We start from the raw sequence: 21614 nt of genomic DNA, 5'->3' as shown, positions 1-21614 counted from the left end.
CAGGAGCTGGGCCCAGCCGGAGCCACAGCTCCCTGTCAGCCCTCCTGGCTGAACTCTCCCTCTCAACTCTCTAACCCTGCCTCAGCCCCAGGTTTATATAGGGGAAGTCCTTCCCCTCCCAGGACTGGGCAGGAGGTGTGGCATGCATAGGATTCCTGACCAAGAGACCTCCCACCTGCTCTCAGACGTAATATCTCTATCACTGTGGCAACCAGACCCCTGGGGTGTCACACTTCCGCATAGCCCAAAAAGTCCATTTTATAATCTCCTCATACGGCACAGTCCAGTCCAATGGGCATCTTGCTCGGTGCCTCCTCTCTCCCTGTAATCGCCATCCTTCTGCCCTGCTTTATGGGTATGACGCGTTTTACATCATCCACACAGGGATTCTAATCTCGCTCCTGCACTTGGCTCTGCACTACTGAGAGCAAAGTAATGTAAAGCACATGTTCTGGCTTTACGTCTGAGTAACTTGTGCTTTTTTGCAAAGTACACCTGTGGAGGAGAGAGATTGGGGGATACTGTGTGGATGACATAGGGCACGTCATCCACATGAAGCAGGGCAGAAGAACGGCAATTGTGGGGACAGAGGAGGTGTCGATAAGATCAGCGACGCCCATGAACTTTACCATATGAGGGGGTTATAAAAGGTATTTTTGGGGGCAATAAAGAAAGTGTTGGAGGCTTATGTGCAGGTTGCAAAATAGGCAATAAAGATGGTGGCTGTAGTCTACATTGGGAAAATCTAGTAGCAAGTTCCATTTAAAGACAATCTGCAGCAGGATTTCACCTCCTCCCGCCAAAAAAAACTATTTATATGTGCTCTTTCCAAGACAAGTTCAACAATACCTTTAGACAGCTAGTCCGTTCCTCTGTCAGTGAGAAATCAGCACTTGAACTGATATGTAAAAGAAGCTGAAGGGTCCTGGAAGATCTGAAGTTTCTCTCACTCCAGCTCTATTCTCCGCCAAGAGCCGGCTCAAACTACTGAAAATAATTTGTCAGCAGGTTTTTGCTAGGCAATCTGAGGACAGCATGAGGTAGGGGCTGAGACACTGATTTCAGCGATATGTCACTTATTAGGCTGTGTGTTGTTGTTTAAATATAATGAGTGTTTTATCAGCATGAGATGAACTCTGCTAGGACTGGTGCCCACATGAGACCTGGTCCAACCACGCTCCCAGCACTGATTATCAGCTTACTGTGAATATACAATGTACACAGAAAACTGCTAACTGGGAGTGGACGTGGTTAACTTTCTGAGCTCTGCTTCATGCTACATCTAAAAACTCTGATAGTTTACTTGATGCAGCAGCTGAGATACAAAGTGACACATCTTTGGAATCGGGGTCTTTTTTCCTACATTATGCTGCTTTCAGATGAGGTAGCAAAAACCTGATCACAGATTCCCTTTAACTGACAGAATCTATGCTGTGTGACATCAGGCGAAGCAGGAGGAAGCGGCGCTAGGCAGGGAATAGAGCTGGAGTGACAGAGGCTTCAGATATACAATAGCTCCTCAGCCTCATTTGTATATCAATTCAAAAGCTGATTTCTCAGTAACAGAACAGACTGGCCATGTAAAGATATCGTGGGACTTGTTTTTGAAAGAGCTACATGTAGTTTGAGGTGTGAAATCCTGTTGACAGATTCCATTTACTTTTCTTATGACTGTGTACCAATCAAAAGTTTAGAAATACCTGTTCATCCAATTGTTCTCCTCCTTATTTGTCTAAGGAGATGAACATATTGCCCACATTCTCCCTTGAATAACTAATGTATTATTGCATTGTGTAATGTGAATTGTGACATGCATTAATGGTGCTATGTTGTGCTCGACAGTAGGGAAAGTTAATGGTTGGGACTAGCCCAGTGTGGGAAGGGCTAAGGTGAAGGGACAGAGACAATTTTTGTCAGGACTTGAGATAGGGCCCAGTATGTGTAGAAAGCAGACCTAAGGTCTGATCTGAGCAGTATCACATGACATGGGTGTCCATAATGTGAGAGATCGTGACTGAAGATGGCAAGATCCCAGGTAGAAGGAAGGGGAGAAGTGACCGAAAGACAGCGTCACCGATCGGAGATAGGCTCCAGGAAAGGACGCATAGAAGTATGGCCCGGAGTTTATGACTCAGAGAGGTAACGGGCCAAGACGGGACAAAATACGTGGAGATGAAGAGAGTGCATCAGCGACAGAGAAGTTAAGTACCGGCCATACTGGCAACATAGGTTCCTTGAGGGGAAACAAGATGTAGAATCACAGGTTGGGTAAAGGACTCTTGCTAGCTGGACTGTGTAACGGGTCTGGGAGGTGGAACCTCTGAGCTACTATACAAAGGGGCAGTCCTTGTAAGGAAGCGGGTGGCTCCCAGGGAAGGCGGGCAGGTAGACACGGCAAGTGACAGGAACAGTCTCTGGGTAGAAGGGCAGGTGGTCACGGCAAGTGACGGGGAAAGTCTCTTGATAGGCGGGTGGTCACGGCAAGTGACAGCAGGGTAAGAGTCTCTAGACAGGCAGGTGGTCACGGCAAGTGACGGCAAAGCCTCCAGGTAGGCTAGCAGGCGGGTGGCAGGTGAGCGCTCCCAGGTGAGCGGGTAAGAGTCTCTCGGTTGGCTGGTAGGTGGTCACGGCAAGTGACGGCAGAGCCTCCAGGTAGGCTAGCAGGCGGGTAGCAGGTGAGCGCTCCCAGGTGAGTGGGTAAGAGTCTCTCGGCTGGCTGGCAGGTGGTCACGGCAAGTGACGGCAGAGCCTCCAGGTAGGCTAGCTGGCGGGTAGCAGGTGAGCGCTCCCAGGTGAGCGGGTAAGAGTCTCTCAGCTGGCTGGCAGGAGGTCTCAGGCAGGTATCAGGCAGGTGCCTCCTGATCCGCAGGCGGACTGGTCCATAGACAGACTGGCGGATGCTGGTAGACAGACTGTCGGACCGCAGGGAATGCAAGCAGGTAGACCGAGCTGGGAAACAGACTGGCAATGGGACCTGAGGGCTGAAGCAGAGGTGAAAGGCTTTGCAACAACTTTGCTCGGGCACCTCCATTTTGGGGGAGGTGTCTTATATATGGGAGCTCCACCGGCAATTGGCCGGGGACTCCTTAGGACGGCGTGCGCGGCCCCTTTAAGAGAGAGGGAGTGCGCGCGCGCGCGCCCTAAGCACAGTGCCCGGGAAGCAGCGAGCGCTGCCAGCAGCGCGGGAAGAGGACGCCGAGGACGGAGCAGGGAGGTGAGGGGAACAGAGTCTCTGCCTAGCAGGAGGCAGGGACGCCGACGCTACAGACTGTAGTACTGAGCTGTGTGGTGGTGAAGTAGAGAGGAATGGTGAAGATAGAGGACACGTAATGAGAAAAGAGAAAGGGATTGAAACTGTGTGTGGAAAATGCTACGTATTGTGAAGGAAACGTTCATTAAGATTTGTGCCCACTATCTACTGTATATAATCCCCTCCACATTATCGTTCAGTAAAAAGTTTATTTTTGACTAGTGGTCTCCTTCTTTGAACTGTAATACATCTGGTCCTGGCCAACCAAAGTCATCAGTTACATGCAGCCTGCAACGGCGTAGCGACCCTATAGTACAAGTCCACACACCCAGCCAGACCCCCAATTTCATGTAACGTGCAGGGATGTAAGAGACTAGTACCTTGCCCTCGGCTACCGACTCGCGCCACATTACTCTGGAATGTGAACATTGTAGTTTCAGACTGAAGGCAACAAAATTATGAAAGAACATCTATGAAAAGAAGGAGTAAAGAAACAAGGGTGACTTATACCAAAATATGTGTTAAAGTTCTTTAATTCTTTAAAGTATCCCTGATTTTACTTCGATGACATCTTAACACCGCCTTAGCATTTTCTCAAGCAGTTTCATTAGGTAGTCACCTGGAATGTCTTCCAACAGTCTTGAAGGAGTTACCAGAGGTTAACAGCATTTCTTGGCTGCTTTAAGTTCACTCTGCTGTCCAACTTATCCCAAAACATCGCAATTGAGTTGCGGTTGGGTGATTGTGGAGGCCATGTCATCTGATGCAGAACTCCATGCCTCACCTTCATAACATAGCACTTACATAGCTTGGAGGTGTGTTTGGGGTTATTGTCTTGTTGCAGTACAAATGATGATCCCACTAAGTATAAGCCAGTTGGGATGGCATGCTGTTGCAGAATTGTGTGATAGTCATGCTGGGCATTAATGGCTAGTATATGGAATAAATCATCAACAGTGTCACAGGCAGAGCACTCCCACACCATCACACCTCCTCCTACATGCTTCATGGTGGGTACAACACATGTAGAAACCATCTGCTCACCTTTTCTGCATCTCACAAAGACAAGATGGTTGGTACCAAAAACCTAAAATTTTGACTCTTCAGACCACAGAACAAATTTCCACTGATCTAACATCCATTCCATCTGTTGCTTGGCCCAAACAAGTCTATTCTTTTTGTTTGTAGTTTTCAGTAGCGGCTTATTTTCAGCAAGACCACAAAGGCCTGCTTCTTGCAGTCTCCTCTGGATTGTTGATTTTTATCAGCTACTTGATGTCTGTGCATCATTTATGAGGGCTGTTATCTGAGGTGCTGTCAATTTTCATTTTCTTAGACTCGTAACTTTGATGAACTTATCCTCTGCAGCAGAGGTAAATCTTGGTCTTCCTTTCCTGGGACAGTCCTTATGAGAGCCCATTTCATCATAGACTGATGACTGCACTTGAGGATACCTTCAAGATTCTTGAAATTTTCCAGACTGACTGACCTTCATATCTGACCCCTTTCCCGCTGCAGCCAATTTTCATTTTCGTTTTTCCGTTACGGTTTCAGTACCTTTTGTACTTAAGCTTGTCCAGTTTTTTATTACATTTAGTTATGAACCAAAATTCAGAAAGTGTGTGACCACTTTCTGAGACATACAGCATTTTAATTTTTCAGTCAAAGAAGTTTTGTGAGCGTTTGCTTTTTTCAGGCCAGCAGATTTTTTTATTGATACTATTTTAGGATAAATATGATGTTTGGATTGCTGATTTCATTCTTTTGTGACGTTAAAAAAAACAACACAATTTTGGAGTTTTGAATTTTTTTCTTCTTACACTGTGTACCAGTCAAGTTTATTAGCTTTATATTTTAATAGATCAGACTTTTATGGATACCAAATGTGTATTTTTAAACATTTTTTAATACTTTTATTTTTAATGGGGGAAAAATTATATTTTTTTAGACATTCTTTTTACTGTGTTTGTTAGTCCCCTCATTCCCTGGTTATATTATATACTGCTCAAAAAAATAAAGGGAACACTCAAATAACACATCCTATATCTGAATGAATGACATATTCTCATTGAATACTTTGTTCTGTACAAAGTTGAATGTGTGGACAACAAAATCACACAAAAATCATCAATGGAAATCAAATTTATTAACCAATGGAGGCCTGGATTTGGAGTCACCCCCAAAATTAAAGTGGAAAAACACTCTACAGGCTGATCCAACTTTGATGTAATGTCCTTAAAACAATTCAAAATGAGGCTCAGTATTGTGTGTGGCCTCCACGAGCCTGTATGACCTCCTTACAATGCCTGGGTATACTCCTGATGAGGTTGCGGATGGTCTCCTGTGGGATCTCCTCCCAGACCTGGACTAAAGCATCCGCCAACTCCTGGACAGTCTGTGGTGCAACGTGACGTTGGTGGATGGAGCGAGACATGATGTCCCAGATGTGCTCAATCGGATTCAGGTCTGGGGAATGGGCGGGCCAGTCCATAGCTTCAATGCCTTCATCTTGCAGGAACAGCTGACACACTCCAGCCACATGAGGTCTGGCATTGTCCTGTATTAGGAGGAACCCAGGGCCAACTGCACCAGCATATGGTCTCACACGGGGTCTGAGGATCTCATCTCGGTACCTAATGGCAGTCAGGCTACCTCTGGCGAGCACATGGAGGACTGTGCGGCCCTCCAAAGAAATGCCACCCCACACCATTACTGACCCACTTCCAAACGTTTCTCAGCAATGGACTTCCCCGGAACTCCAAATATTGCAACGGACTTCTGGGAGAAGTTCGTGTTTGGCATTTAACACTGGACACTAACTGTACGGTACGAACCCTGAACTTTTAAGTTGGAGTTCACTCATCTCTGCTTAGCACTGTATAAAACAGTGTACCAACACCGCCACTGCAAAACTGTCCTGATGGTCGCAAAAACTCTCTGAAGGCCGGTGATTCCGCAAATGGGCTACTGACTAGGGATATCTGTTCTTTGGGAGGCAATACAGGTGACTACCTCATGAAGCGGCTTGAAGGAAAGCCAAGGGGTTATAAAGCGGTCATCAGAGTAAAAGGGCGATACTTCGAGGAATATAAGTTGAACACGTGTCTCTTTACTCCTTTTTTCCATATGTGTTTTTTCTCATGGTATTGCTGCCTTGAGTCTAAATCTGCAACGTGCACATTCCAATTAGAAATTGAATGAACCGGTGTGTCCAAACTTTTGACTAGTACTGTGCATATATACTTAAAGAAAAAAGTTTTCCAGCTCATCAATGTGAAAGGAGCCCTCCGGCAGTGCAAGGATTCTGCTGTGTCGGCAGCAGGATGAAGCAATGGAGGCGAGCATCCAGCAACAGGTCTGGGAGAGTGTGATTAAAAACAATTTTTTTTTATTATGAATACATTAAAAGGCAAAAAAGAAAAACATTTTTCGGGACTGTACCAAGTTACTCCAAAATCTGAGCTGTCTAAGTTGTTTTATTCTCCATTGTTTTGAGCTAGTGTCATATGCTGCTATTATGGTGTCATCACCTTCTCATCCCATTATATGCGATGTCACTTCTACATTTGTGTACAGGTTACAATGCAATGTGTAATTGGATACTCAAAAGATGCAAAGTCATGGAAATAAATGGCACAAGCACTATAGATTTGCAGTACAGAGACAGAAAAAAGTCCACATGGTGGCCAAAAAATGAGCCACTGTATATTCCAAAATGACTGAACCATGTAGCAAAAAACATGAATAAAGGCACATCTTGAAGAAAATCTGTAGGTGTCATGTATTGTAATGATTCTGTTTGGAAAAATTAAATCTATTAATATTTCCAAGGCACACAGGTGCGACCAGTCGAAACTCACCTAGAACAACTTCTCCCTACTTAATCGGATTTTGGCAGAACTTCATGGCAGCAGAGTGCTGTGGATGACTGATCATTTGCTAACTTGGCACAAATCGTTCTGTTACCTTTTTTTTTACTATGCAAATATCATTTTACTGCTATGACATGTCATGTTTTGCCATAGGATATGGGCAGTGTAGCGCCAACAATGTGTAGCATCGGCGTCTCTGCCCCCTGCCAGGCAGAGACGCCGTCCCTCTCACCGCCGCGCTCCCTGCCTGGTGTCCTCCAGCGCTCCTCTTCCAGCTTCTGCTGCCGGCGCGCGCAGCTTCCCGGGCACTGTGCTTAGGGCGTGCGCGCTGCCTCCCTCTTAAAGGGGCCGCGCATGCCGCCCTAAGGAGTTCCCGGCCAATTGCCGGAGGTTCTCCCATATATAAGGCACCTCCTCCAAAATGGAGGTGCTCGAGCAATAGTTGATGCACGTTGTCCTTACCTCTGCTTCAGCCCTCAGGTCCCGCTGCTAGCCTGACTACTAGTCCTGCCCGCCAGCCTGACTTTCAGTCCAGTCCGCAGCCTGACTACTCCCCAGCCCGACTGTCTGTCTTCCGTTCAGTCCGCCAGTCTGTCTATGGGCTTTGCCCGCCTGCTTACCTGGAAGCACCTGCCTGCTACCTGTCTGCCTACCTGGAGGCTCCTGCCCATCACTTGCCGTGACCACCTGACAGCCTACCTAGAGGCTCCTGCCCGTCACTTGCCGTGACCACCTGACAGCCTACCTAGAGGCTTCCGCCTGTCACTTGCCGTGACCACCTGACAGCCTACCTGGAGGCTCCCGCCTGTCACTTGCCGTGACCACCTGACAGCCTACCTAGAGGCTCCTGTCTGTCACTTGCCGTGACCACCCACCAGCCTACCTGGAGGCTCCTTCCCGTCACTTGCCGTGACCACCTGACAGCCTACCTAGAGGCTCCCGCCTGTCTCCTGCTGTCTCTGCCAGTTCATCTACCCGGATCCCTCGTCAGCCTGCCTGCTGTGCCCATCTGCAGTATCGGTCAGTCTCAGCCATCTGACCCGTGGAAGTCACCTGCTCTCTTACAAGGTCGTCCCCAGAGTAGCACCTGGTCCCTCTGCTCGGTCCCTCCCTGGTCACGGAGTCGTTAGCTGCCGTACGACCTAGGTCGGTCCGAGTTGATACTTAGTTAAGCCCCTCTGGGTCCCTCCTTGCACCGCAGCACAGAGGTTCCACCACCCGGATCCGTAACAGTTTGCTCAGGCCATGGAACCCGGTGGCCCCCAAGCTCCCTCGCTCTCTGACCTGTACCAGGAGGTTTCTCGTCAGAGATCCCAACAGGAAACCATCCTGAACTTCCTGCGGAGTGTCAACTCCCTCCTGGACACACTGACTGTTCCACCTGTGTCCGCCTCGAGTCGTGCGACTCCCGCTCCAGCAGCGCCGCTGCCCACCAATACCACGGCATCCAACCCAGGTCCCCGGCTTTCTGCACCTCCTCGTTTTGGAGGCGACCCCACTCTAGCTCGGGGTTTCATAAACCAGTGCACCCTGCACTTTGAACTTTTGGCACATCAGTTTCCCTCCGACCGGGCCAAGGTGGCGTTCATCATGTCTCACCTCACTGGGGAAGCACTGGCATGGCTAAATCCACTCTGAGAGAGAGGGGATCCCCTGGTGTCCGATCTATCGTCTTTCCTCGCTGCTTTCCGGAAAGTCTTCGATGAACCAGGACGAAAATCCTCTACTGCCTCCTCTCTGCTTCGTATCCGCCAAGGGAGTCTCACTGTGGGCTAATATGCCATACGGTTCCATACGCTCGCTTCTGAGCTTGCCTGGGACAACGAGGTCCTGGTGTCCATCTTCTGGGAGGGCCTTTCCGGCTGGATTAAGGATGAGTTAGCCGGCCGGGATATTCCTACCACCCTGGGACCAGGCAGGATTGCCATAAGACCTGCCTGGTCCCGGTCCATGCGCCCCTCACCCCGGCTAATCTACCCGGTTTACCGGCATCTTACTGGTCCTATGCAGATGTCTTCGACGAAAAGGAAGCAGAGACACTGCCACCTCATAGGCCATATGATTGCCCGATCGACCTGGTACCCGGTGCCACTCCACCCCGTGGGCGTATTTACCCACTGTCGTCGGCCGAAACCCGGGCCATGTCAGAATACATTAAGGAAAATCTGGCTAGGGGATTCATCCGGAAATCTACCTCCCTGGCTGGAGCCGGATTCTTCTTCGTCAAGAAGAAGGATGGTTCACTACGCCCCTGTATAGACTATCGAGGACTCAACCAAATCACGGTCAAAAATAAATACCCCCTGCCACTCATCTCCGAGTTGTTTGACCGCCTTAAGGGCGCTAGGATTTTTTCCAAGCTGGATCTACGTGGGGCGTATAACCTGGTCCGGATCCGTCAAGGAGACGAGTGGAAGACGGCATTTAATACCCGGGACGGTCACTATGAATAACGTGTAATGCCCTTCGGTCTCTGCAATGCTCCCGCCGTCTTCCAAGAATTAATCAATGACATCTTCCGTGATCTTCTGTATTCCTGCGTGGTGGTGTACCTGGACGACATCTTGGTCTTCTCTCCGGACCTTCCCACACACCGGAGGGATGTTCGTCAGGTCCTGCTTAGGCTCAGGCAGAATCATCTCTATGCCAAATTTGAGAAGTGCCTCTTCGAGCAGACCTCCCTTCCGTTCCTGGGCTATATTGTCTCCCAGACAGGCCTACGAATGGACCCCGAGAAGCTCTCCGTCATCTTAAAATGGCCCCGTCCGGAGGGGTTGAAGGCGATTCAGCGATTCCTGGGCTTCGCCAACTACTACCGTCTCTTCATCCCGCACTTCTCTTCCCGGACGGCTCCCATCTCTATGCTCACCCGTAAGGGAGCAAATCCCAAGGTATGGCCGCCCAAAGCTGAGGAGGCCTTCCTTTCCTTAAAGCAAGCCTTCTCCTCTGCCCCAGTGCTGCACCGTCCGGACTGCAACAAACAGTTCTTCCTGGAGGTTGATGCTTCCTCCTCCGGAGCCGGAGCGGTGCTCACCCAAAAATCTTCATCCGGGAGAATGGTAACCTGCGGCTTCTTCTCCAAACTCTTCTCCTCGTCTGAGCGCAACTATTCCATAGGAGACCGAGAGCTGCTAGCCATCAAATTGGCGTTGGAGGAATGGCGTTACCTGCTTGAAGGGGCTCTATACCCAGTGATCATCTATACTGATCACAAAAACCTTGCATGTCTCCAAAATGCCCAAAGACTCAATCCGCGTCAGGCCCGGTGGTCTTTGTTCTTCGCTCGTTTCGACTTTATCCTACATTTCCGCCAGGCGGACAAGAATGTTAAAGCTGACGCCTTGTCCCGATCCTTCCTGTCCTCCGATCTAGAGGAGGAGCCTATGCACATCATCAACCCCTCCAAAGTGATGAGTATGGCCCCCTTAGATCTGACTCGTCTCCCACCCAGTAAGACATTTGTAGCAGTTCCAGATCGGGAGAAGATTCTTCACTGGGGTCATTCATCTAAACTAGCCGGCCACGCCGGTCAGAAGAAGACCTTCCTGCTCATTACCCGGCATTACTGGTGGCCTACCCTATGCAAGGATGTGGTAGACTTCGTCTCGGCCTGTTCGTCTTGTGCCCGCAACAAAGTTCCCAGACATCTTCCAGCTGGTCACCTCTTGCCCCTTCCTGTACCTGCTGCCCCGTGGCAGCACATTGCTATGGACTTTATTACAGATTCTCCCTGTTTCTGCCGGTTGTACAGTCATTTGGGTGGTTGCTGGCCGCTTTTCTAAAATGGCCCACTTCATCCCCCTGCCTGGTCTCCCGTCTGCATCGGAGCTGGCTAAGGACTTCATCCTTCACATCTTCCGTCTCCATGGCCTACCCCTCCACATTGTGTCGGATCGAAGAGTTCAGTTCACCTAACGCTTCTGGAGAGCTACGTGTAAGCTGCTGGATGTCACCCTGGATTTCTCCTCCGCTTACCATCCACAGTGCAATGGCCAAGTGGAGCGTATCAACCAGATCCTTACCAGCTACCTCCGGCACTTTGTTAATGCTCACCATACTGATTGGGTGGACCTCCTACCATGGGCAGAAGTCTCCTACAACAACCATGAGAGCGAATCGACTTCCAAGTCCCCGTTCTTTGTAGTCTATGTTCAACACCCCCGGATTCCGTTTCCCGTCTCCGCTTCTGTGGACAACCCTGCCGCGGAGTCTCTGGTCAGCGAATTTTCCACCATTTGGGAGAATACTAGGTCCGCACTTCTTCAGTCCTCCGAGCGGATGAAGAGATATGCTGACAAGAGACGTCTGGATCCGCCTCAATTCCGTCCGGGAGACAAGGTTTGGCTCTCCTCCAAACATGTTTGGCTCAAAATACCCTCCTACAAGTTGGGTCCTTGGTTCATCGGTCCATTTGAAGTCCTCAAACAAATCAACCCAGTGGCCTACAAGTTAAAACTCCCGGCCACCTTACGGATTCCCAACTCCCTCCACGTATCTCTCCTCAAACTAGTTGTGTTTAATTCTTTTTCCAACAATCCAGGTACTCCCCCTGCTCCGGTTTCCGCTGAGGAAGTTTTTGAGGTAGAGAACATTCTGGCCACCAAGAAGGTAAGAGGAAAAACCTTTTTTCTGGTGGATTGGACTGGGTTTGGCCCAGAGGAGAGAACTTGGGAACCCAGGGAGAACATTCATGTCCTGCTTCTTCTTGAAAAATTTCTTTCTGGCCTAAAAAAGAGGGGGCGTAAAGGGGGGGGGGTACTGTAGCATTGGCGTCTCTGCCCCCTGCCAGGGAGAGACGCCGTCCCTCTCACCGCCGCGCTCCCTGCCCGGCGTCCTCCAGCGCTCCTCTTCCTGCTTCTGCTGCCTGCGCGCGCAGCTTCCCGGGCACTGTGCCCTAAGGAGTCCCCGGCCAATTGCCGGAGGTCCTCCCATATATAGGGCACCTCCTCCAAAATGGTTGATGCACGTTGTACTTACCTCTGCTTCAGCCCTCAGGTCCCGCTGCCCGCCAGCCTGACTTTCAGTCCAGTCCACAGCCTGACTACTCCCCAGCCCGACAGTCTGTCTTCCGTTCAGTCCGCCAGTCTGTCTATGGGCTTTGCCCGCCTGCTTACCTGGAAGCACCTGCCTGTGACCTGTCAGCCTACCTGGAGGCTCCTGCCCGTCACTTGCCGTGACCATCTGACAACCTACCTAGAGGCTCCCGCCTGTCTCCTGCTGTCTCTGCCAGTTCATCTACCCGGATCCCTCGTCAGCCTGCCAGCTGTGTCCATCTGCAGTATCGGTCAGTCTCAGCCATCTGACCCGTGGGAGTCACCTGCTCTCTTACAAGGTTGTCCCCAGAGTAGCACCTGGTCCCTCTGCTCGGTCACTCCCTGGTCACGGAGTTGTTAGCCGCCGTACGACCTAGGTCGGTCCGAGTTGATACTTAGTTACGCCCCTCTGGGTCCCTCCTTGCACCGCAGCACAGAGCTTCCACCACCCAGATCCGTAACACAATGTAATGGTAGACAGTATTATGTCTTTATGGTTCATTATATCACAGTGACGCAAAGCTTACACCTGACTTATGCGAGTTTATTCTCTAGCAATGCTATACTAATACTTGTCATGTGTGATTCATGCCATATTGCTGCTTTTTTTGCTCAGGTAGGACAATAATGGAGCTTATAACAAAAACTGCAGGCTAAGATGTAGAATGTGAGGTCTATACAAGGAAAGGAGCCCAGACTATCTGCACAGGGGAGCTACCATTAGTAGAGGGTAAGGATTGATTGGAGCATAGAGGCTTATTCCTGACTGTAACAAGTACTCCAACCTATCAGAAGCCAAGAGATGAATATGTATGAGGGGCAAGGAGTTGCAAAACCAGAAGTGTTTGCAAAACCAGTGGAGTCTGGAAACTGATGTCAAAGGGAGTACCACGTCAGAGATAGCTCAGAGCCTCATGTCTGTGTGTGAAGGTATGACTATGGCAACTGTAATGGCTAGTCAGCAGGTCTGTGTAAAGACCATACAAACTACTGCAGGAAATTACTACTAAATAGGGGTTATGACCAGCACTGAGTGTGGAAGTGCTGCTGAAGGTAACTGCCAGCAGACAACCACAACTCTAACAAGTGCATCCACCTATAAGAAGCCAAGAGATAAATACCTAAGAAGGGCTAGAATTGCAAAACCAGAAGTGTTTGCAAAACCAGAGGAGTCTGGAAACTGATGTCAAACGGAGATAGCTAAGAGCCTATTGTATGTGAGGGTATGACTGTGGTAACTGTCAGCAGTTCTGTGTAAAGGCCAAACAAGCTACTGCAGGCGATAACTGCTAAAAAGAAGGGTTATGACCAGCACTTAGAGTGAGGAAGCGCTGCTGAAGGGAACTGCCAGCAGACAACAGTAAGCAAATGAGAAAAAAAGGGTCAGTAAGCGCAACACTAAACCAATTGTTGCAAATACCAACTATGTACCATTGTTCAAGTCAACTTGTTGCCTCATAAAAAAATGTTGAGGCCATCAAGCTATTCTTCCTATGTAAAAGGTGCAGCATCAAACTTGTTTCCTCCTTGTGAGTAAAATTCTTGACTACTGTCTCCTGTGTACGACTGCATCCTATAGCCATGAGTGGGGGAAACAATCTTCCACCAAGAGTGAAAAAATTCTATTATATTTAAAGAGGCACACCATTCCTTATCTTATCTCTTGTGTCTTCATACACAACTAGATATGAGCAAATCTGCCAAAATTCATTTTGAGCAGATTAATTTGAATCGGTCAGAAAATTTGATTCAGGTTAAATAAAATTTAGTTCGAATCGGGAGTGCCTCGATTGCAGTAAAAAGAGGTTTATTATGCTGTGATGTGTGTTCAGACCTCAAAGTATGGAAAATAGAGGAAGGAGGGATTAAAATCTAAAATACACACTTCATGCTCACCTGTCTTTTGCTGTTACCTGACTTCTTTCGCTGCCTCCGCCATTCTCTCAACCTAAATGCAGGTTTTCTGCTCTTCAAACACTGAGGCCCCCCCCATGGTCACACGGGGGGCTACGCAAGAACTAAAGATCAGCACTGAGGACTGCTGAGTTGCGGTAGAGTAAGTCGTAAGGTGTGGGCATTGGACAGGTGAGCATGATGTGTTCTTAAACTTTAGCCCTTAAAAATAATCCAGCAAAATGTTGTGCGGCATGACGCGATTTTGATCGATTTGTGCAAATTAAATTCTAAAAATTTCAGATTCTTAAGAATCTGACAATTTTGGTACATACGTGATGAATTTAAATAGTTACAAATTGATTCGCTTATCTCTATACCCAACATCATCCAAACCAAACCCTCTACACAGAAGTAACGCTCCTAGGAATGGGGGTCTAAAACATGCCAAGAATAAAATTAGGGCATAATGTACATGCCTCACGTATGTCATAGACCACACGATTATGTTTCCATACAAAACAGGACGTGCTGCTGGTCTCCACTACGAGATCAGTTCATGGGTGGGTTCATAATTTCGGTAAACAAATGGACAGCACATTTTTGACAAACCGAATCGGCGCATGAAAAAAAAAATTGCAGCGTGCACTAGTTTCTTCTGTGTATTGGATGGGACTCGCCCATTCAATTCTATGGGTGTGCAAAAAAAAAAATCTGATTCCATATGGAGCCACCGTATAGCATCCGATTTTTACACATACATCGCAATTCTTTAACATAGGAAACTTTATTTGGTCTTGTACAGTGTTAGTAACTGTTAATGCATAAAAACAAATGAGAAAAAAAAATAGTCTGGATGAAACACGGATAATTTTTTATACGGTCCTGTGAACCTATCCCATGTGTGATGCCAGCGTCTGATCTAAAAGTAACAAGAGGGAAACATAGTGAAGTGAAGGTATATAGGTAAAGCTTTACATTCCAGCTTTAAATAAGGCTAAATGTTCACTATGTCGCAATTGAAAGCATTTCATAGTCGTGGAAAAAGGGATCGGCCCCTTGTTCAGGCTCCAGCTTGTGATATGACTCACACTGCCATTAAGATCTCAGATTCATATGGGACATCACTAACTCATATTTTGTCGTCCTAGTCACAGTGCAAAACACAAATATGCGCTGCATTCATTCATTCAAAATCTATAATGTAGGCTCCAAAGATGAGGCCTAGTGCACAGGGGCAGATTATGGCTTCAAACTAACTCTGATTTTCGGACAATCGACGTGTATGTGACTATACTATATCTCTCTATAGCTCCATTCTAAGAGAAAATTCAAAAGTAACGCTTTTAGAGGCAAAATAGCAACGTAATTGGTTGTTCAATAGTGCCTAGTCACAGTCAACCAAATTAATACAGAGACTATCAGGTAATCGGAACAGAACGCCATTGGATTTGCCACTCATGATGTCCCGTTCCAGTCACCTGACCGCTGCAGACAATCACAGTTCTCAGCAGCCTAAGGATAATATTAGGATGTTGTCACTTCCTGTCCTGACGAAGACCAACGGAGAGGCCAGTGCTTGAGCCACAGGGTTAGAACAGATGGAAAACATTCAGAAAATCTTGAACAATCTGTAAAAAAAAAAAGGGCACTTTTGGTTTACCCTGTCCTTGAAAAAAATTTGATGCAAGTGTAATTATTTTGAAGCTGTAGGAGATTGCAGTTATGACTGTAATTACCATTCTGTTAAAGGTTATGGTGAATGCTGCTTATGCCATTATTCTGGGCTGTAGACATGTTACATAAAATCTTTATTGATTCATCATGGTTTTCTTAAGTGTCCGTTGAAAAATGTCTGGCTGTGTTTTTTTTGGATAAGTTGTTCAGAAAAAAAAAAAAAGTCAGGTTGGTGTGAGTACATTATATTAGCAACAGTCCAAACGATAGCCAGCATTCCCATCTTCTTAAAATAATTGCTTTATTGATCCAGTAGTATAAAAGGCTACTATAAAAGTAGTATAAAATTAAAAAGGCAGAAAAGAAATATCCGCTGCGCTCCCAGGCAACATGTTTCAGACCTACATGCTCCTTTGTCAAGTCAGGCTTGACAAAGGACCATATAGATCTGAAACCTGTTGCCTGGGAGCGCAGCGGATATTTCTTTTCTGCCTTTTTAATTTTTGTACTGTTGTATTCAACCATTTTTTTTCAATTTATACTACTGGATGAATAAAGCAATTATTTTAATAAGATGTGAGTGCCGGCTATCGTTTGGACTGTTGCTATTTCCGGAGTATTTTGTCGAGCACTCGGACAGGTGAGCTGATTGCTCCTTTTTCACATTTCTAGCAATTTTTTTACCAGTTTTAACTCTCTTTTTCCTTTCTTTACAGTAAACCTCCAAATCATGACTGATATTGAGGTGCTTCAAGCCTTTGTTGGTGCAGCTCATAGCATCAAGAGAGGATGCGGCTGGGAAAGGAAGTTGTGGGCAAAGAAAAGGTGATAGAGCCAAGGACACCCAGTCAGCCTGTATTGATATTAGGACACCCAGTCAGCCTGTATCGATATTAGGACACCCGGTCAACCTGTATCGATATTAGGACACCCAGTCAACCTGTATCGATATTAGGACACCCAGTCAACCTGTATCGATATTAGGACACCCGGTCAACCTGTATCGATATTAGGACACCCGGTCAACCTGTATCGGTATTACAAGCTTCAGCACCAGCGTTTGAGGAGTGGACCTGAGGAAGCATGGGCCCCCTTTACATTGTAGTCCCTGCATGGTTTTAAGAACCTTTCATAACTACTTTTGATGACTATGAAGCCCCCAGTAATAGTATTATGGGTGAATTTGTACAATACAGATTTACTTGCAGACATTTCTGCTACCAAAAATCACCTCCATTCATCGGAATAGGGTTGCTTCATATGAATGGGACAGTTGCAGAACTTTCTACAGCAAAATCATCAACTTTTCAATTCACCCTAAAAGTTTTTTGGGTTATACATTTGTGCAGTCAATTACATAATCTATAAAAACTTATCAAAAGCCATACAAATCAGCTGTTTATATTTCTAACACAAAAAGGGTAGAAATGGAAGTCAGTTATTTCAGGTATCTATAGAGTACATATTAAACACAGAGCTTTGAAAAAGTATTCATACCCTATGAACTTTTTCAGATTTTTTTCACGTTACACCCATAAAAAGTAAATGTATTTTACTGGATTTTATGTGATACACCAACACAAAGTTGCAAGTATTTGTGAAGGGTAAAGGAAATGATACATGGTTTTATAATTATTTTAAAAATATGCAGACAGATTTATATCTAACCTTCAGGGGTGTAAATGTAGATGTACCAGATGTTACAGTCACCACATTCAAAGAGTATTTCAAGAGGTTTCAGACATGGATTTTGGAGAAGAATCTGCTCCTAAATCCTGGTTTAAAAAACCATGTCAAAGAAGCAAAGTTTTTTTCTCCTTTTTGGTTTTTTTTTTGTAGCTTTTTTTCCAGACAGAAATGCCGCAAGAATAGACATTTTGCTTATTTTTCCATGACCTCATTCGGACGTCAGTTTTTTTCTTGTACATGAATAAGGACTGATCAGATAGTCAGTGTGCAGGATCAGATTATCATCAGTGTTTTGTCCATGTGTCAGTCTTTACCATCAGATTTTCCTCAGTTTTTTTCATAAAAAAAAAAAAAATGATGGAAGCTTCACAAGCTTCTCCTATCAGCAAAAAAGGACAGCATACAGATGCAACCAGGATGCCATTGGTGTGATATCCAAGTTTTGAAAATCATATTTGATTTTTCCACCTCCAAAAAAAACCTCTGTTAAATATACCCTAAAAGAGATGCAGTATCAATATTAAAATTAAAAAACTAAAGCAGGGGCTGACATTGACAGCGAAATGCCCCGATGCAGAATGTTTGTCTGAGACCACCCCCCATCATGCCCCTCTTGTGTATACATATGCACATATATGAAATACCTACACACATGCTTTCCACATTACACATATTCCATACATGATTAAAAATGACACTTTTTTTCTACCAAAAAATGGCAAAAACAATTAAATCTTTTAATGTTTTTTTTACCTATAAAGTACTGGCATCAGGAGATATACAGTATATTACTGCTGAAAAAAATCAAAGATCGATTTCCTCCAAAACAGTGCAGCCTGTGGCTCACTGATAGAGTTTCTGACTTCCATACTACAGTTTGAATAGTACAATTTGTGCAGTTTTGAGCTTGAATCCCAGCTGCAAGAAGCTACAAAAAAAGATAAGAATTATTTCAATATGTGGAGGTATTCACGGAAACAGTCATGTGACTGCAGACTTCTGAATCCTTATAGCATTCTCAGTTGCCAGGAGGTTTCAGTCACGGGGCGATTTGCATACTTCAGGCCACATTCCAACTAGACGTGTCCAGCCTTGTTCAATTCACTGGTATTGATAGAGGCTGTGCACGTTTAGTCGGCATGTGATCGCATACTTGCAGTCACATGGGCACCGGCACCGAAGAATCCTGACAGTTGCACTGTGTGGATTCACAAATCAGCAGTCATATAAAGTGACTACAGACCTGTACCCCAAGGTCGGACGACTCCTTTAACAATGCCACGACAGATCTAGACGAAGAAGGAGGGTTCTATACCTTTAAGGGGACATCAAAATACAATAAGTGAACAACACCGTGTTATGCATGTAACCATGACTTATTAGTAACACATCATTAAGAAATTAAAAATGACACAGCTTGTGATCTTACCCTGCAGTTAATCTCCATTTACTTGTAAACTGTTCTGACCTACATAGCTTGGCGTGGAAGGGCAGGTTTAATTACAGGAAAATTAATATTCACCAACATAAAGTACATGTAGATTTGTATGGGTGACAGCAGATATATATTTGCAATATACAAGATCAGCTCACACAGTGCAAAGTATCAAGTACTGTATTACAGTATGATACAATATAATGAAATCCAGCCCTGAAGAGCTTGGTAACTCTGCGGGGGCGGTGGTTTGATATATGTTCCTATGCGTTTTAGCATTTACAATTCATTTCAGCAGAATCAGCTGATATTCATACATCTATGTGAGCAGCAAGATATTGTAGTCCACGACGTCAGACATTGAGGAGGATTAGACAAGTCGATCCATCTTCCCTTCTGTAGGCCATGGCTCCAGAGTGACTAAACAGTTGCATTTTCGTACATGCGATTTCATGTGACCTTTATAAAGAAGACTTTTTTTGAACTACAGAAAATGTCATGAAAAATAGCATAAAATTTGCAATGTGCTCATAAGATACTACATTGTGCTCTCACTTCCAGGAGCTAATATGTATTTATTAAAACGCATCCGTAAAGGCAACCTGTGAGTAACACTACCCAGTACATTACCACTGCGCAAGCATAGGTAGTGCTGGATAGGGCACTGTAAAACGTTAGGTGGGATGGCTGGGACTGCGTCCTCTGCTGTGCAAAAAATTCTGTATTTATCAATATGCAAATTAGGTTTACAAGTGCATTAATGGTTGCATCAGTGCAGAACGGCTCCTCATCGCTTCTCCCCACCGATGCCGCTCCTCGCTTCTTGACTGCCTCCATCTTTATTAAGAAGATAATAGGAAAAACCGCGGTCCAAGTGAGCGCTGCTGACTGACAGGTGCTCAAATTTTCAGTTAAAGCATTCCTGTCATTTCTATTAACATTTCAGAATAAGATGTTGAATATGTATATGAAGTATCCTGAATTTTTTTCCCAGCTTTCCCCCATCTCAAATATTGAAGCCTCTCTGAACCAGTGGGGAGGAAACTCTCTGATGTGTCTCCCAAACACAGAAACAAAAAGGATTCCTTCTCTATATAGCACATGTTCAGAAGTTGGTGCAGCAGTATAGAGAGCATTATAAAGTAGTACTGAGCTATATGGCAGTGAATCCAGCTCTGGGATAAGCCAAATCATTCACTAACTGCAGCACATTATTATTATTATTTATTTATTTATTATTATAGCGCCATTTATTCCATGGCACTTTACATGTGAAAAAGGGGTATACATACAAGAACAATTACAATAATCTTGAACACAATGTGACGGCGACTGGTACAGGAGGAGCGACGAACCTGCCCGCGAGGGCTCACAATCTACAAGGGATGGGTGAGGATACAGTGGGTGGGGGTAGAGCTGGTCATGCAGTGGTATGGTGGAGCGGTGGTTACTGCAGGTTGTAGGCTTGTTGGAAGAGGTGGGTCTTCAGGCTCTTTTTGAAGGTTTCCACGGTCGACGAGAGTCTGATGTGTTGGGGTAGAGAGTTCCAGAGTAGGGGGGAAGCACGGGAGAAATCTTGTATGCGATTGTGGGAGGAGCAAATTAGAGGGGAGTAGAGAAGGAGATCTTGTGAGGATCGGAGGTTGCGTGCGGGTATGTAGCGGGAGACTAGGTCAGAGATATATGGAGGAGACAGGTTGTGAATGGCTTTGTATGTCATGGTTAGGGTTTTGAACTGGAGTCTCTTGGCAATGGGGAGCCAGTGAAGAGATTGACAGAGAGGAGAGGCCGGGGAATAGCGGGGGGACAGGTGGATTAGTCGGGCAGCAGAGTTTAGGATGGATTGGAGGGGTGCGAGAGTGTTGGAAGGGAGGCCACAGAGCAGGAGGTTGCAGTAGTCAAGGCGGGAGATGATGAGGGCGTGCACTAGTGTTTTTGCAGATTCATGGTTGAGGAATGTGCGGATCCGGGAGATATTTTGAGTTGGAGTGGGCAGGAAGTGGAAAGGGCTTGGATATTTGGTTTGAAGGAGAGTTCAGAGTCCAGGGTTACCCCAAGGCAGCGAGCCTGAGGGACTGGGGAGAGTGGGCAGCCATTGACGTTGATAGATAGGTCAGTTGGGGGGTGTTGAATGAGATGGCGGAAAGATGATGAATTTTGTTTTGTCCATGTTAAGTTTTAGAAATCTAGCAGAGAAGAAGGATGAAATGGCGGACTGACATTGTGGGATTTTGGTTAGTAAGGAGGTGATATCGGGTCCAGAGAGGTAGATCTGTGTGTCATCAGCAGAGAGGTGATAATGAAAGCCATTTGACTCTATGAGCTTTCCTAGGCCTAAGGTGTAGATGCAGAAGAGCAGGGGTCCTAGAACTGAACCTTGGGGGACACCGACAGGTAGAGGGCGAGATGAGGAGGTGGTCTGTGAGAGAGAGAAACTGAATGTCCTGTCTGTTAGGTATGAGGAGATCCAAGATAGGGCCAAGTCTGTGATGCCGAGAGATGAGAGAGTTTGTAGTAAGAGGGAATGGTCCACTGTGTCGACGGCAGATGACAGGTCTAGGAGGAGGACAGAGTAGTGTCGCTTAGATTTGGCGGTTAGTAGGTTGTTGGTGACTTTAGTCAGTGCAGTTTCAGTAGAATGGTGCGGTCGGAAACCAGATTGTAGGAGGTCGAAGAGGGAGCAGGAGGAGAGGTGGGAGGACAGCTTAGAATAGACGTGTTGTTCCAGTAGTTTTGAGGCATAGGGGAGAAGTGATATGGGTCGA

General features: G+C 46.3%; 2 long non-coding RNA genes across 2 annotated transcripts in view; one reads left to right on the top strand and one right to left on the bottom strand.

Annotated features, from left to right (window-relative positions):
• LOC141265956 (uncharacterized) overlaps positions 1 to 21614 on the top strand; it is an 86563-nt gene that overhangs the window by 55419 nt on the left and 9530 nt on the right. The window lies entirely within an intron of this gene.
• LOC141265955 (uncharacterized) overlaps positions 14817 to 21614 on the bottom strand; it is a 23170-nt gene continuing 16372 nt past the window's right edge. The window contains exons 2-4 of the long non-coding RNA XR_012320174.1: positions 18658 to 18729; positions 18168 to 18342; positions 14817 to 15679 (exon numbers count right to left, since the gene is read on the bottom strand). This is a non-coding gene — a long non-coding RNA (uncharacterized lncRNA). The remainder of the gene's footprint in view (positions 15680 to 18167; positions 18343 to 18657; positions 18730 to 21614) is intronic.

This window comes from Phyllobates terribilis, unplaced genomic scaffold (genome assembly GCF_046119375.1).
Source record: "Phyllobates terribilis strain yellow unplaced genomic scaffold, ASM4611937v1 Scaffold_4__5_contigs__length_816908805, whole genome shotgun sequence".
NCBI lineage: Eukaryota > Metazoa > Chordata > Amphibia > Anura > Dendrobatidae > Phyllobates > Phyllobates terribilis.
The sequence above is the reverse complement of the archived record's forward strand: the minus strand, read 5'-3'. Positions and strand labels throughout refer to the sequence as shown.